Source organism: Saimiri boliviensis, chromosome 11 (assembly GCF_048565385.1).
Source record: "Saimiri boliviensis isolate mSaiBol1 chromosome 11, mSaiBol1.pri, whole genome shotgun sequence".
NCBI lineage: Eukaryota > Metazoa > Chordata > Mammalia > Primates > Cebidae > Saimiri > Saimiri boliviensis.
Window position 1 is genome coordinate 66,453,616 of NC_133459.1, and position 12,924 is coordinate 66,466,539.

The window sequence follows — 12,924 nt, forward strand, 5'->3', positions numbered from 1 at the left end:
CTCATGGGGCGTAGCCTCATTGGGATTCATAAACCTCTGAATTCCATGGACGAGCTTCAGGGTTTCCATTGAAATATAAATGCTAAATGTGCAAATAGGGTCTATGCACATTTTTCTCCCAAGGTTAAAGTTCTTGACCTGAAGTTAATAACCACTGTCCCAAAGTAATGAAAGGCCCGTGGCTAACATCCACTGGGCCTTTGTTCTGAACACTCAGCCCTGCCACCTAAGTTTCGGGGCTTCCCTGCTCTCTCTGGAACACGATTCCTCCTCTCTATTCAAGTCCAGGAATAATAATTACTCACTCTTTATTTTATTTTATTTTTTTGAGACAGAATCTCACCCAGGTTGGAGTGCAGTGGTGCAACCTCCTGGGCTCAAGTAATCCTCCCACCTCAGCCTCCCAGGTAACTGGGACTACAGGCATATGCCACCGCACCCTGATAATTTTTGTATTTTTTGTAGAGACAGGTGCTGGGAATGTGTCAGACCCCTTGGTGGTAACCAAACAGCCCAAGCCTCTGGAAGGACTGGCAAAATCTGAGACATTTGAAGCTGTGGTTGATATTTTGTTTACTGTGTTATCTTCAACTTAGTTTGCCTGAGATGAGTTATTTGCTTTACTGTACTTGTTATGCTCTATACTAATCATACTTGGCAACACAAAGAATAGTGTGAAAAGTTAAAATGTGGCTTGTAACTTTGGCTCTGCTGAGCTGTTCCTGTAAAAACAGGAACTCTGTGTAAAATACAAACCACATAGCCTGACTGCTGGAGAGAGATAACAGCACATAGTAAGCGTCTCATTGCAGAGAGCCTATAAACAGACGTGTTTAATGCTCAGATTCCTTTCCCAGGAAAGGCATGTTAACTATAGCCCTGGAAAGGGAATACGACCCATGACCCTTATGGAGAGCCTATAAAGGGATGCATGGGGGGCGTCTGCTTTGTGGGAAACCTCTGTGGTGGAGATAAGAATGTTAGTAAAAGTCTTTTTTCTCCCACTGTTCCTCCAGGCCTGCAGGTCTTCCAATAGACAGGGTTTCACTACATTGCCCAGGCTGGTCTCAGACTCCTGACCTCAAGCAATCGACCCGCCTGGGCCTCCCAAAGTACTGGGATTACAGGTGTGAGCCACTGCACCTAGCCAACTATTTACTTATATTGAGCATTTACTATATGTATCCAGCACTTACTAAGCAAAAGTTTCACATATACTATTCTAGTTCAATCCTTAAAACAACCCTATAAAGGTAGTACTACTATTATCTCTATTTTACAGGCAAGGAAAATGAAGTGTACAAGGAAGTTTTAAAAAATCCTTGCCAAGGGTTGCATCATTTATAAGCAGTAGGCCAAACACTCATAGTTTATGATTCAGCCCAAATACTCTGGCTTGAAATCACTGAACCCAGTGCTGGAGGTGTCTACTCAAGCTCTTCCACTTCCCAGAAAAGAAATAAGACTGCCCTTGGACTGTTTCTTTGCCTTCACATTGTAGGTGATCACAGATTCCAACATCTTTAAAACCCCACCTTTGACTCAATCAAAACATTTCCTTTTCTGTGAGTTAATCATCTCCCTTTCTATGATTATGTACTCCTTTGGGTACTTAATGTACTGAACACGTTGTAATTTTTTTTTTTTGAGACAGAGTTTCACTCTTGTTACCCAGGCTGGAGTGCAATGGCGCGATCTCGGCTCACCGCAACCTCCGCCTCCCGGGTTCAGGCAATTCTCCTACCTCAGCCTCCTGAGTAGCTGGGATTACAGGCACGCACCACCATGCCCAGCTAACTTTTTGTATTTTTAGTAGAGACAGGGTTTCACCTTGTTGACCAGGATGGTCTCGATCTCTTGACCTCGTGATCCACCCGCCTCGGCCTTCCAAAGTGCTGGGATTAGAGGCACGTTGTAATTTTTAAATCCTCTCTCCATGAATTTGACTGTGAGCTCGTAATTATTTTGAATACACATGGAGTGTTTACTGTGCCTGGAATTTTGCTAAGTATAAGGGCATAACAATGAACAACAACACACTGTTCCTGCCTTTAAAGAATTCAATCTTAGGCTAGGCGTGGTGGCTCATGCCATAATCCCAGCACTTTGGAAGGCCGAGGCAGATGGATTACACGGTCAGAAGTTTGAGACTAGCCTGACCAACATGGTAAAACCCCGCCTCTACTAAAAATACAAAAATTAGCTGGATGTGGTGGCACACATCCATAATCCCAGCTACTCAGGAGGCTGAGGCAGGAGAACTGCTTGAACCTGGGAGGCGGAGGTTGTGGTGAGCCTAGATCACACCACTGCACTCCAGCCTGTGTGACAGAGCGAGACTCCATCTCAAAAAAAAAAAAAAAAAAAAAAAAAAAGGAATTCAGTCTTGAAGTATAGAGAAAACTAAACAAAAGAGGGTAATGATGGCTTCTGAAATTGTATTATGAAGAATAAGGACTTATCTATGTTTCTTATATACTGAGCAAAATGCTAGCATGTAGTACAAGCCCCCCAAATGCCTATTGAATGAATGAATGAAGTTGGGAAGGGGTTTTCAGATGTTAGACTGCTAAACTGAAAGATCTACCATTCCATCATGAAACTCTTTGAGGTTATTTATACACTGACTCACCTAAAAACTGCTTCCTGTGTTGGTGTCTATGATACATTTTTTAATGTCAGACTAAAAATACACTTCCAGTACACCAACCCTGTCTGCCTACCTAAGGAGCAGAACTGAACACAAGGTCACATGTAACAAAAAAGAAAATTCACTCATTTCAACACTTAGCTCACCCTCTAACAAGAGCATCTGTCCTGACTGAGCCCTGTCTTCTAGAATGGTTTTCACTTGAGGGTCTCTGAAGTCATCTATTTACAAAACCAAAGGGATACCAATGAGATTTTTTATAAAGCCAGAGAATCTTAAGTGAGTCATGGACTCTCAACTTCAGAGAGTTAGAGTAGATGGGACCTTAGGGGTCATCTAGTATAATTTCCCACTCAGAACAGGAAGAACTCCATAGCACTATCAATAGACTCATGGTGGGATCAAGGCACGAGAGTCCTAACATCATGTACATTCGTAGCCTCTCGACTTCCCAGCTGGGAGACTGGAAAATCATGTAAACTCTCTCATCCTCAGTGTCTCACTCTGCCGCATAAAATTGTTCAGATGATCAGATGAAATAAAAGTTGTCTTAATCTGCGAACATTTGTTTGCAACTAACAAGATTTCACCCCTACTAACTTAACGAGAAATCAGCTGAAGGGATACAGGAGTGCTTTGGGAAAATCAAGGACTGAAAATGCTGACAAGCTGGAGGGTCTGAAACCAGGAACAGAAAGCCATCAAGAGTAAAGTCATCTCTGGTAGTCTATTGTAATTACACCATTAGTCTTCATCTCCATTTACCTCTTTGCATCTGGTCTTCCCACTCAGCCAGCCAACAACCACAGCTTCTCCGTGCACGTGTTGAATGAGGACTGTCCAGGTGGCTCTCATGGCTTTTCACTTTAAGTGCTAATAAAGGCAGACCTCAGATTACTGAAACCCAATTTCTTACAAGAGAGAATTTGATTGCTTCCCCTTTGGCCAAGGGCCCATTGCTAGTCTGATCACCTGTGTCATGGGGACTGATCATGTGGCCAGTTGCCTTTTCAGTAGGGATGGTGGAACCCGCTGAGGGAGAGGGGGAGTTAGGCCAAGTTCAGGCCAAAGTGACTGGCAACAAAGACAAGCAACAGCATCTCTAGTGCAATAGTACTTTGTAAAGAAAGCACTGCCCCATGCCCGCTTTCACTGTGGTCATTCTTATAATCCTCACCAACCATCTTCTGCTTGACCACTACCAGTAACAGGCTGCTCACTACTGGCAGAGGCAACCTCTTAACTGGCAAACGACGTCAACATTAGAACTCCTTGCTATGTGACAGCAACTTCTTTTAAGCTACTAAACTGAAATATTTGTAATCTTCCCCCAAACCTTACCTGTAATGAAGGCATAATCTTGCATGTTAGGTCAAGCCTGGGCTTTTCTTTCTAGTCAAAATGTGAATAATGGGCAAAGCAAGAAAGATTGATTCACGATACAATTATTTTAGAAAACAACCTAGACCAGAACAGTAAGAAAAGCAGAACCTCTTCTTCCTATAGAGTTCCTCTCTACTAATACCATTACTAATAACTCACTGAAGCAAAAGAGGATCTGGAACTGTCATTGTGTAGATGGTAGGTTGGGTTGGGGAAAATTATTTTTCCCAATGTAGAGTCCCTAGCACTTTTGCAAGCAGAAATCTGCCTGGCTTAACTAAAAATTTTCCTCCCCTCTCATCCAACTTCCTTTTTCTTAGAAAAATAAAATCCAAAAAATAATCTTAACTGCATTTCTTTCTTAAGTTAGCCAAGACAAAGGTGTGAACTCCCCATAAAAGAACCTTACATTAACTATGTTATGACCAGCTGGCATTTAAATACTCACAAGACCCAAAGTTAGAAGAGGAGGTAAAAACACAAAAATACCTTCTATATGTTGGGGGCACCATTATGGGACGTGCTCTCTGCTCTTCACATTAGTCAATGATGTCACCAGGTTTTTATTTTAGTAACCAGGATATACTTGTTATGGATGCAAAGAGAATCTCCTCATTTATATTCTAAACTCAGAGCAGGAAATGAGACACGTGGGTGATCTGCAGCTGTGGCAGTATAAACAGGACCAGCCTACCACCTAGTCTAGATTCCAGACTGCACTTCATTCCCTGAAATACTAATCAGAAGATTTCAAAAAATTGAAAATATATCATTTTAGAAAGACCAGTGCAACTTCTGTGCAAGGATATTAGAGGCTGCTGTTTGGTAGAAAACCGACCCACCTGTACAGGGTGGTGCATGTGTTGTTAGGTATCATCTACCTGTCTACACAATGAGGAGGTCCTGCCCTGGCCCCGGCCCGCTGTGCCACAGTGGGCAAGTACCACAGAGTTCACACTTTCTTCATCTGGTAAATTAAAGGATCAGTCCTTTAACTTGGGTTAAAGGTCAAGCACCCACTTGCAAACCTGCCAAAAGCCACATTCTTAATTCAAAAATGCATATAAGCAAATAAATGATCGAAATTTTATGCAGAGTATCCAGGGGTTCTCTTAGCCCTTACACTACAGTCTACACTGCCTAGTTGATAATTGTTAGACCAGCAGCTCTCTAGTATTCCCTCTAGCACTCCAAGCTTAAATAAAACAGCTGATGTTTAGTAACAATTTCTGTAAATTATTCAAAACCATAAAAGAGTGTTTTGTTAAGACTAGATACTAATCTAACACAACCTACTCCCCGATGTTAAGTTGACCAGTAAGCCCATAGATGACTGGAAGGAAGTGTATGTGACTGAATATACCAAAACTATAAAGATTAATTTCAAAATCTTGGAAAGGTTTTGGAAGAGCCCTACTCTGTTTCTGAATTGAAATTTTTCATTTGAAAATGTATAACAAAACCCACCAAGCCATCTATAGTGATGCTTATGGAGAAACAGGGATCTTTATAATAATGTTGCCAAGTAATGTGCTTACCAATAATCACACCCAAATAAAACAGTGGCTAAGGTTCCCACGCTCCTGCCAATATAAACATGTTCACAATGTTAATTCCAAAGGAAGAGCTGTTAAGATGTGCCTGAAGATTTCCTCAAAGGGAGAGAGAATTCATGAGCAAACAAACATCTTGTCTCTCATCTTCTCTATCCTGGGGTCAACATCAAAAGATCGTTTTCTCCCATGATTTTAGTTGCTCTCCATCCCAGGTCAGTAAGTAAAACTGATTCATACTGGTAAATTCTAGGATCCAGCCCTGGTTTGAAGGGGCACACAATTCAATAAGAGTAAAGGGGGACTGGCCATGTGAGCCCATCTTGAATACTGACAACTTCTCTACCTTTCACCTAACACTACAAACCCTCCTCCATTTAAGTCTCTGAGACCTTTTTGCTGTATTTTGAGCTTTTCAGCGTATCTTTTTTGCTGAAAGAGGAGGGAGGAGGAGAACAAAGGGAGAATTTGAAGTTTTTCTTTTTGCTTTCATGGACTCCAATTGTGGTAAAGAAATTGAAAACGTAACTTTAAAATCTTGGTGACACTAGCCAACAATAAAAACTATCTAATTAGAAATGTTAGGTTTTTTGGTTTGTTTGATTTTGTTTTTTGAGACAGAGTCTTACTCTGTTACCCAGGCTGGAGAGCAGTGGTGCAATCTCAGCTTGCTGCAACCTCCACCTCCTGGGTTCAAGCAATTTTCCTACCTCAGCCTCCTGAGTAGCTGGGATTACAGGTGTATGCCACCATGCCCAGCTAATTTTTGTATTTTTAGTAGAGATGGGGTTTCACCATATTGGTCAGGCTGGTCTTGAACTCCTGACCTCAGGTGACCCACCAGGTGTGAACCACCACCTCCAGCCAAAATGCTAGTTTTAATACAGGTTATAACATGGTCATAAATTAGACATGTTCATAAATTAAAGAAGATTGCTTTTTGGCAGGAGTAGTAGTTGGGGTGTGAGAGTAGAGTTACAGGTTTTTTCTTAGTAGTTGCTTCAACATATTTTATTGATAAAGACTATCTGCTGAAGCATAGAAATACTACCAACAGCCTGTTCCATCATAGCAGGGCTGGCTTTATAGTGTACGAAATCCTCCACCCCATTCAGATCTCTTTATAGACCTTTCCTCCTAAGCATCAGAAAACATAGAACGAAATATCACAATTCTTGCTGAAGGCCAAAAATTAGTTCTCAGAAGGATTCTCTGACTCTCATCCTTCTATAAATTCACCCATCACCATTGTAGATAATGTGATTGGTGAATTTGTAGAAGAATGAAATTCTGAATTTTTTATGGTCATAGATTGTTCTTTTATTCCAGCTGTCTTCACTTGATATCTACCTAACATTCCATAATAAATAGGCAAATGGAAAAGCACAATTACTCTGCCAAAAGTTAGTCAACTTTCTCCCAGGACACTCACTCAGCCATCTAACCTGAAAACTGACTGGTAGTAATATCATTCTAATTACTTTTTTAACTGGAAACATGTTATACAGAAATATTTTCAGCGTGGAGAAAGAAAATCACTTGCCAATTCTAGAAAGAATTCTGCTTCATGTGGCCATTTGCAATAATGAAACAAACAAGTAAGATTTAACATTGGGCTCTAGTATATACACAAGGATCAAGGCAAAGTATAATGCTTTCATTACATAAGAATAGCATAGACACACGGGCTGGGCGCGGTGGCTCAAGCCTGTAATCCCAGCACTTTGGGAGGCCGAGGCGGGTGGATCACAAGATCGAGACCATCCTGGTCAACATGGTGAAACCCCGTCTCTACTAAAAATACAAAAAATTAGCTGGGCATGGTGGCGTGTGCCTGTAATCCCAGCTACTCAGGAGGCTGAGGCAGGAGAATTGCCTGAACCCAGGAGGCGGAGGTTGCGGTGAGCCGAGATCGCGCCATTGCACTCCAGCCTGGGTAACAAGAGTGAAACTCTGCCTCAAAAAAAAAAAAAAAAAAAAAAAAAAAAGAATAGCATAGACACTATTCTGGCTTTCCCCTGCCTTTCATCAATTACCAATATTTCTTCAGTCTCAGGAATTTTTCAATCCCTGAAACTCCAAGGTTTACTACTGAAGACATAGCTATCCTTCTTGAGGCTTTCTGCCAATGGCAGAAAGTGCTTCTATTTCAACAACCTATAGACTTGAAAGCTGGAAAGAGAGATATGTAAACAAATCCTCGAACTTTGATCTATGACCCCAGGTTCCTCAAAAGAAGCCCTTGGACAGTCTGGAGTATTCTAAGTATATGACTTGCAGTTGAAATCCTGAGTGACAACCCATTCCACTGGGTACCATTTTAGCCAACCCAAACCTTTATTTTCCTAATACATACTTAGAGTGACTTTTAAAAAATGATATATCTGGGAAAGTATTTTAGAATGGCATCTGTTAACAAGATTAGGTACACCACTCCAGAGTATATTTTCAAGTAACAGAATTTGGCCTTACAGAGAGGTCTAAGCCCATCACATAAATAATCATTTTTACCAATGATTCATAATACATCCAGACTCCAAATGTTAAGGCTAACTTTTTTCTGATACTCTTCTCTGCCTACTCATACTCCTTTGACTTCCTAACTCCTTTAGAGTAAAAACTGAAATCCTGTATCCCTAAAAACTAGACAGAAGAATCATGTTTACACACTGCAAATTCATTAATTCTGTTTCTCTGAAATATTTAGCAAAAAGCTAGCACTGACACAATCATAGATTTCCACAGATAGGTCTGTTCATAAATTGTAACTGGTATTCACTGAAAAGCCAATGACTCCTGTTCCCAACATTTACAAGTCTCTGGATTTTCTTCAACTGGCCTCTTCCCCTCAGCTCTTACAGACTATTGTTTTAAAACTCCTACCATTTAAAAGTTAAACTCCGTCAGTTTTTAGGGATATGGGATTTCAATTTTTACTCTAAAGGAGTTAGGAAGTCAAAGGAGTATGAGTAGGCAGAGAAGAGTATCAGAAAAAAGTTAGCCTTAACATTTGGAGTCTGGATGTATTATGAATCATTGGTAAAAATGATTATTTACGTGATGGGCTTAGACCTCTCTGTAAGGCCAAATTCTGTTACTTGAAAATATACTCTGGAGTGGTGTACCTAATTTTGTTAACAGATGCCATTCTAAAATACTTTCCCAGATATATCATTTTTCAAAAGTCACTCTAAGTATGTATTAGGAAAATAAAGGTTTGGGTTGGCTAAAATGGTACCCAGTGGAATGGGTTGTCACTCTAAGGATTTCAACTGCAAGTCATATACTTAGAATACTCCAGACTGTCCAAGGGCTTCTTTTGAGGAACCTGGGGGCATAGATCAAAGTTCGAGGACTGGTTTACATATCTCTCTCTCCAGCTTTCAAATCTATAGGCTGCTGAAATAGAAGCACTAGAGCCATTGGCAGAAAGCCTCAAAAAAAACACACCTTTTTTTGGCTCCCGCTCCACTCGCAATCAACATAGCAGAGACTACTTCCGCCCCAGATGTGATGGAATGAGTGGGGCGCAGAGTCGGGGGAGGCTTCTCCGCACACCAAGCAAGCAATCACTCCCACAGCAGACATCAGCTGGATGCCCAAAATTTCAATTTAATTCTGACAACACTTAACTGGAAATAGCATCAGATCCCACAGGTTGAAAGCTCAGTCCCAAAGGACTGCCGCCTATTTCAGATGCCTGTCAGAAAAACAGGTTGTGGCCTGGTATAAATGGGGGTTCCCGCTTTTCTGGGGACGTCGTGTGCAGGCACTCAAAATGGTCCAGCGTTTGACATACCGACATAAGATTTCCTACACTACAGCCTCTAACAAACTAGGCTGTCCCGGACCCCTGGTAATAGAATTGTTTACTTTTATACCAACAAGGTTGGGAAAGCACCAAAATCAGCATGTGGCATGTGCCCAGGCAGGCCTGGAGGGGTTCGCGCTGTAAGTCCTAAAGTTCTAATGAGATGATCCAACACACCAAAAAAACATGTCAGCAGGGCCTATGAGTGGTTCCATCTGTACTAAATGTGTTCGTGACAGGATCAAGTGTGCTTTCCTTATCGAGGAGCAGAAAATCGTTGTGAAAGTGTTAAAGGCGCAAGCACAGAGTCAGAAAGCTAAATAAAAAATGAAACTTTTTTGAGTAATAAAAATGAAAAGACTTGCTGTAAAAAATAAATAAATAAAAATAAATGGGGGTTCCCATGAACCTCCTCCTTGGGATTTACTGATTTGCTTCAGAGGCTCACAGAGCTCAGGGAAACACTTATGCACATGTTATAAATCAGATTACAAAGGATACAGACAAATAACCAGATAAAAGATTCGCAGGGCAAGGCATGTGGTACGGCAGGGGTCCCTGACCCTCCGGCAGCAAACAGGTACCAGTCAGTGGCCTGTTAGGAACTGTACTGCACAGTAGGAAGTAAGAGGTGGGTGAGCAAGTATTACAGCCTGAGCTCTGCCTCCTGTCAGATCAGCTAGCATTAGATTCTCATAGGAGTGGGGACCCTATTTGTGAACTATGCATCTGAGGGATCTAGGTTGCATGTTCCTATGGGAATCTAATGCCTGATGATCTGAAGTGGAACGTTTTCATAACCAAACCATCCCCGATCCCCTCATATGTCTTCCACAAAACTGGTCCCTGGTGTCCACAAGGTTAAGGACTGCTGTGTAAGGCACAGAGCATCCCTGTCCTCTCTAGGGCACCATACTCCAGGAACCTCTGCACGTTTAGCTAACTGGAAGTTCCCAGAACCTGTCTAAGTTTTTATGAAGGCCTCATTACCTAGGCATGACTGATTACATCATTGGCAATAGGTGAGTGGCTCAATCTTTAGGCCTTCTCCTCTCCTGGCTGTTGGTTGGTGGAGCTGAAAGTTAGTTCCCACCCTTCTAATTATGCCTTGATCTTTCATGTGACCATTCTGAAGCTATCTGGGAGTCCCCAGCCATCAGTTGGCTCATTAGCATGCAAAGAGACATTCCTATCACTCAGGAGATTCCAAGAATTTTAGAAGCTGTGGATCAGGAAATCTATTACTATAAAGCACCTTATAATGCCATCATTTTTTCTCCCAAAGGCACCAGCCTGATTACTTTCTGAAATTAAAACATCTGCCAGCTTCTATAGTGTAAGTCAATGCTTTTCTAGTTTTCCGAGAGTTTGAAAACTCAAATCCTAGCTAAAACCTGTATCACTTTTAAATTGAAAGATTTAAAGAGAATAAACATTTAACCCCCAATGACTAGAAGTCATTTAAAATATGTAGTCTTTGGATTATTTTATCTGCTCAAAGACTCTTCAAAAGTAGATGAAAACAGTGCCCAGACATATATTATAAACCCCAGCTTCAATTTCACAGCCCAAACATGAAATCTCTTCTCATTGTTTGAAATCTGAAACTCATTTCAAAGACTGCCTAGAAAAGTTTTAATAAATGGATTAGTCTTGACTTTTCCTTACATATGAGGCAATATTGTTACAGGTGAATCTCCGATAAGCAAGAAGCCATCCCTGTGTAATAGGATCTTGATTGCCACACTCCCAAACTCTTCCCTGAAGTCCTATTCATTGCCCTCAGAAAGGAATCCAAAGTAATGATAAAAAATATAAAAAGTAGACAGTTCTCAACTTAAAAAAAAATCATATGCTGAGGTTGCTAAAATCTACGATAAGAATGAATCTTCTATCCTTAAAATTGTGAATAGTATATCATACTTTTTGTTTCATTATTATTGTTGTTAATCTCTTACTGCACCTAATTTATACATTAAACTTTATCCTAAGCAGGTATGTATGTATATATAGGAGAAAACATCATGTATGTATATAAGGTTCAATGCTATCTGTGATTTTAGGTATTCACTGGAGGGGTCTCAAAACAAATTTCCTATGCTTCCATATCCTCCTGGGCATACCTTGGTCACAGCACCTAGCATGTCATACTTTAATGATTAGTTATTTGCCTGTCATTTCTACTTAGCCATAAGCTCCTTAAAGAACAGTATATCCAGCCATCAGAATGCCTAGCAGTGGTAGGTACTCAAAAACAGTTTAAAATAATGGGCAAGGAATTGAAGGAATGAGAAAAAGAAAACTGTCACGCAATAAAAAATATTAAAAGAAAAACAGAAAACTATCTAGAAAATTATCTCAGCATAATCTATTCATTTCAGATAAGATATCAGTCAGGTATATATGCTGCTCCAACAGAGTAAAAATAATTCTATATCAAAATTATTACAGATACATGAAAACTATATTTAGAAATAGTACTTCAGATCAGGCATGGTGGCTCACAGCTGTAAACCAAAAATTTTGGTAGGCTAAAGTGAGAAGACTGCTTGAGCTCAGGAGAGACCCCCATCTCTAAAAAAACAAATTTTAGTAATTTAAGGCCAGGTGCAGTGGCTCATGCCAGCTACTGAAGAGGCTGAGGTGGGAATATCGCTTGAGCCTGGGAGGTTGAGGCTGCAGTGAGCTGTGATGACATCACTGCACTCCAGCCTGGGTGACAGAGCAAGACCTTGTCTCAAAAAGAAAAAAGTAATTAAAAATTACAAAATCAGATCCTGGTCAACATGGTGAAACCCCATCTCTACTAAAAATACAAAAAAGTAGCTGGGCATGGCGGCGCGTGCCTGTAATCCCAGCTACTCAGGAGGCTGAGGCAGGAGAATTGCCTGAGCCCAGGAGGCGGAGGTTGCAGTGAGCCGAGATCGCGCCATTGCACTCCAGCCTGGGTAACGAGAGCGAAACTCCGTCTCAAAAAAAAAAAAAAAAAAATTACAAAATCAGCATGCCTGCAGTCCTAGCTACTCAGGAGGCTGAGGTGGGAGGATAACAAACCCTGTCTCTTAACAAACAAACAAACAAACAAAAAACAGAAGAAAGAAAGAGTGTTTCAATCTATGGACAGGCCCTAAACAGAGATGCCTTTAGCCCATCTTTTTCCCTTTCCCTCACATCCCTGTCTCAGTCAAAAAGGTAAAAAAATAAAAAAAATAGAAAAAAATTCTTCCTTCTCAACCTGATTCCTAGTACTGTCCCCAGATGCTGTACAGGCATCAGCCTCCCAGAAATCACCGAGTGATTTTCTTCCCATGAAAAGTTCATGTCTCATGCCCTCAGAGTTTTGAACTGCAAATGAGTAAGCTAGGAGGAGAAATGGGTGCCCATGGGTTGGCACTTCCATTTTGGTATAGGGATCTTTTTCTAAGGCCATAGCTTTCTCAAAGCCCAGTGGGAAAAGACGTTTAAAAACAAACAAACAAACAAACAAAAAAACCCTTTCAGAAACCCTCAAGTCACTCCACTGGGGT

At 41.0% G+C, this 12,924-nt stretch overlaps 1 protein-coding gene across 2 annotated transcripts in view; it reads right to left on the reverse strand.

The window, feature by feature from the left end:
- The window catches only part of WLS (Wnt ligand secretion mediator), a 127,293-nt gene that overhangs the window by 75,903 nt on the left and 38,466 nt on the right, over nt 1-12,924 (reverse strand). The gene's annotated exons all lie outside the window — the stretch shown is intronic.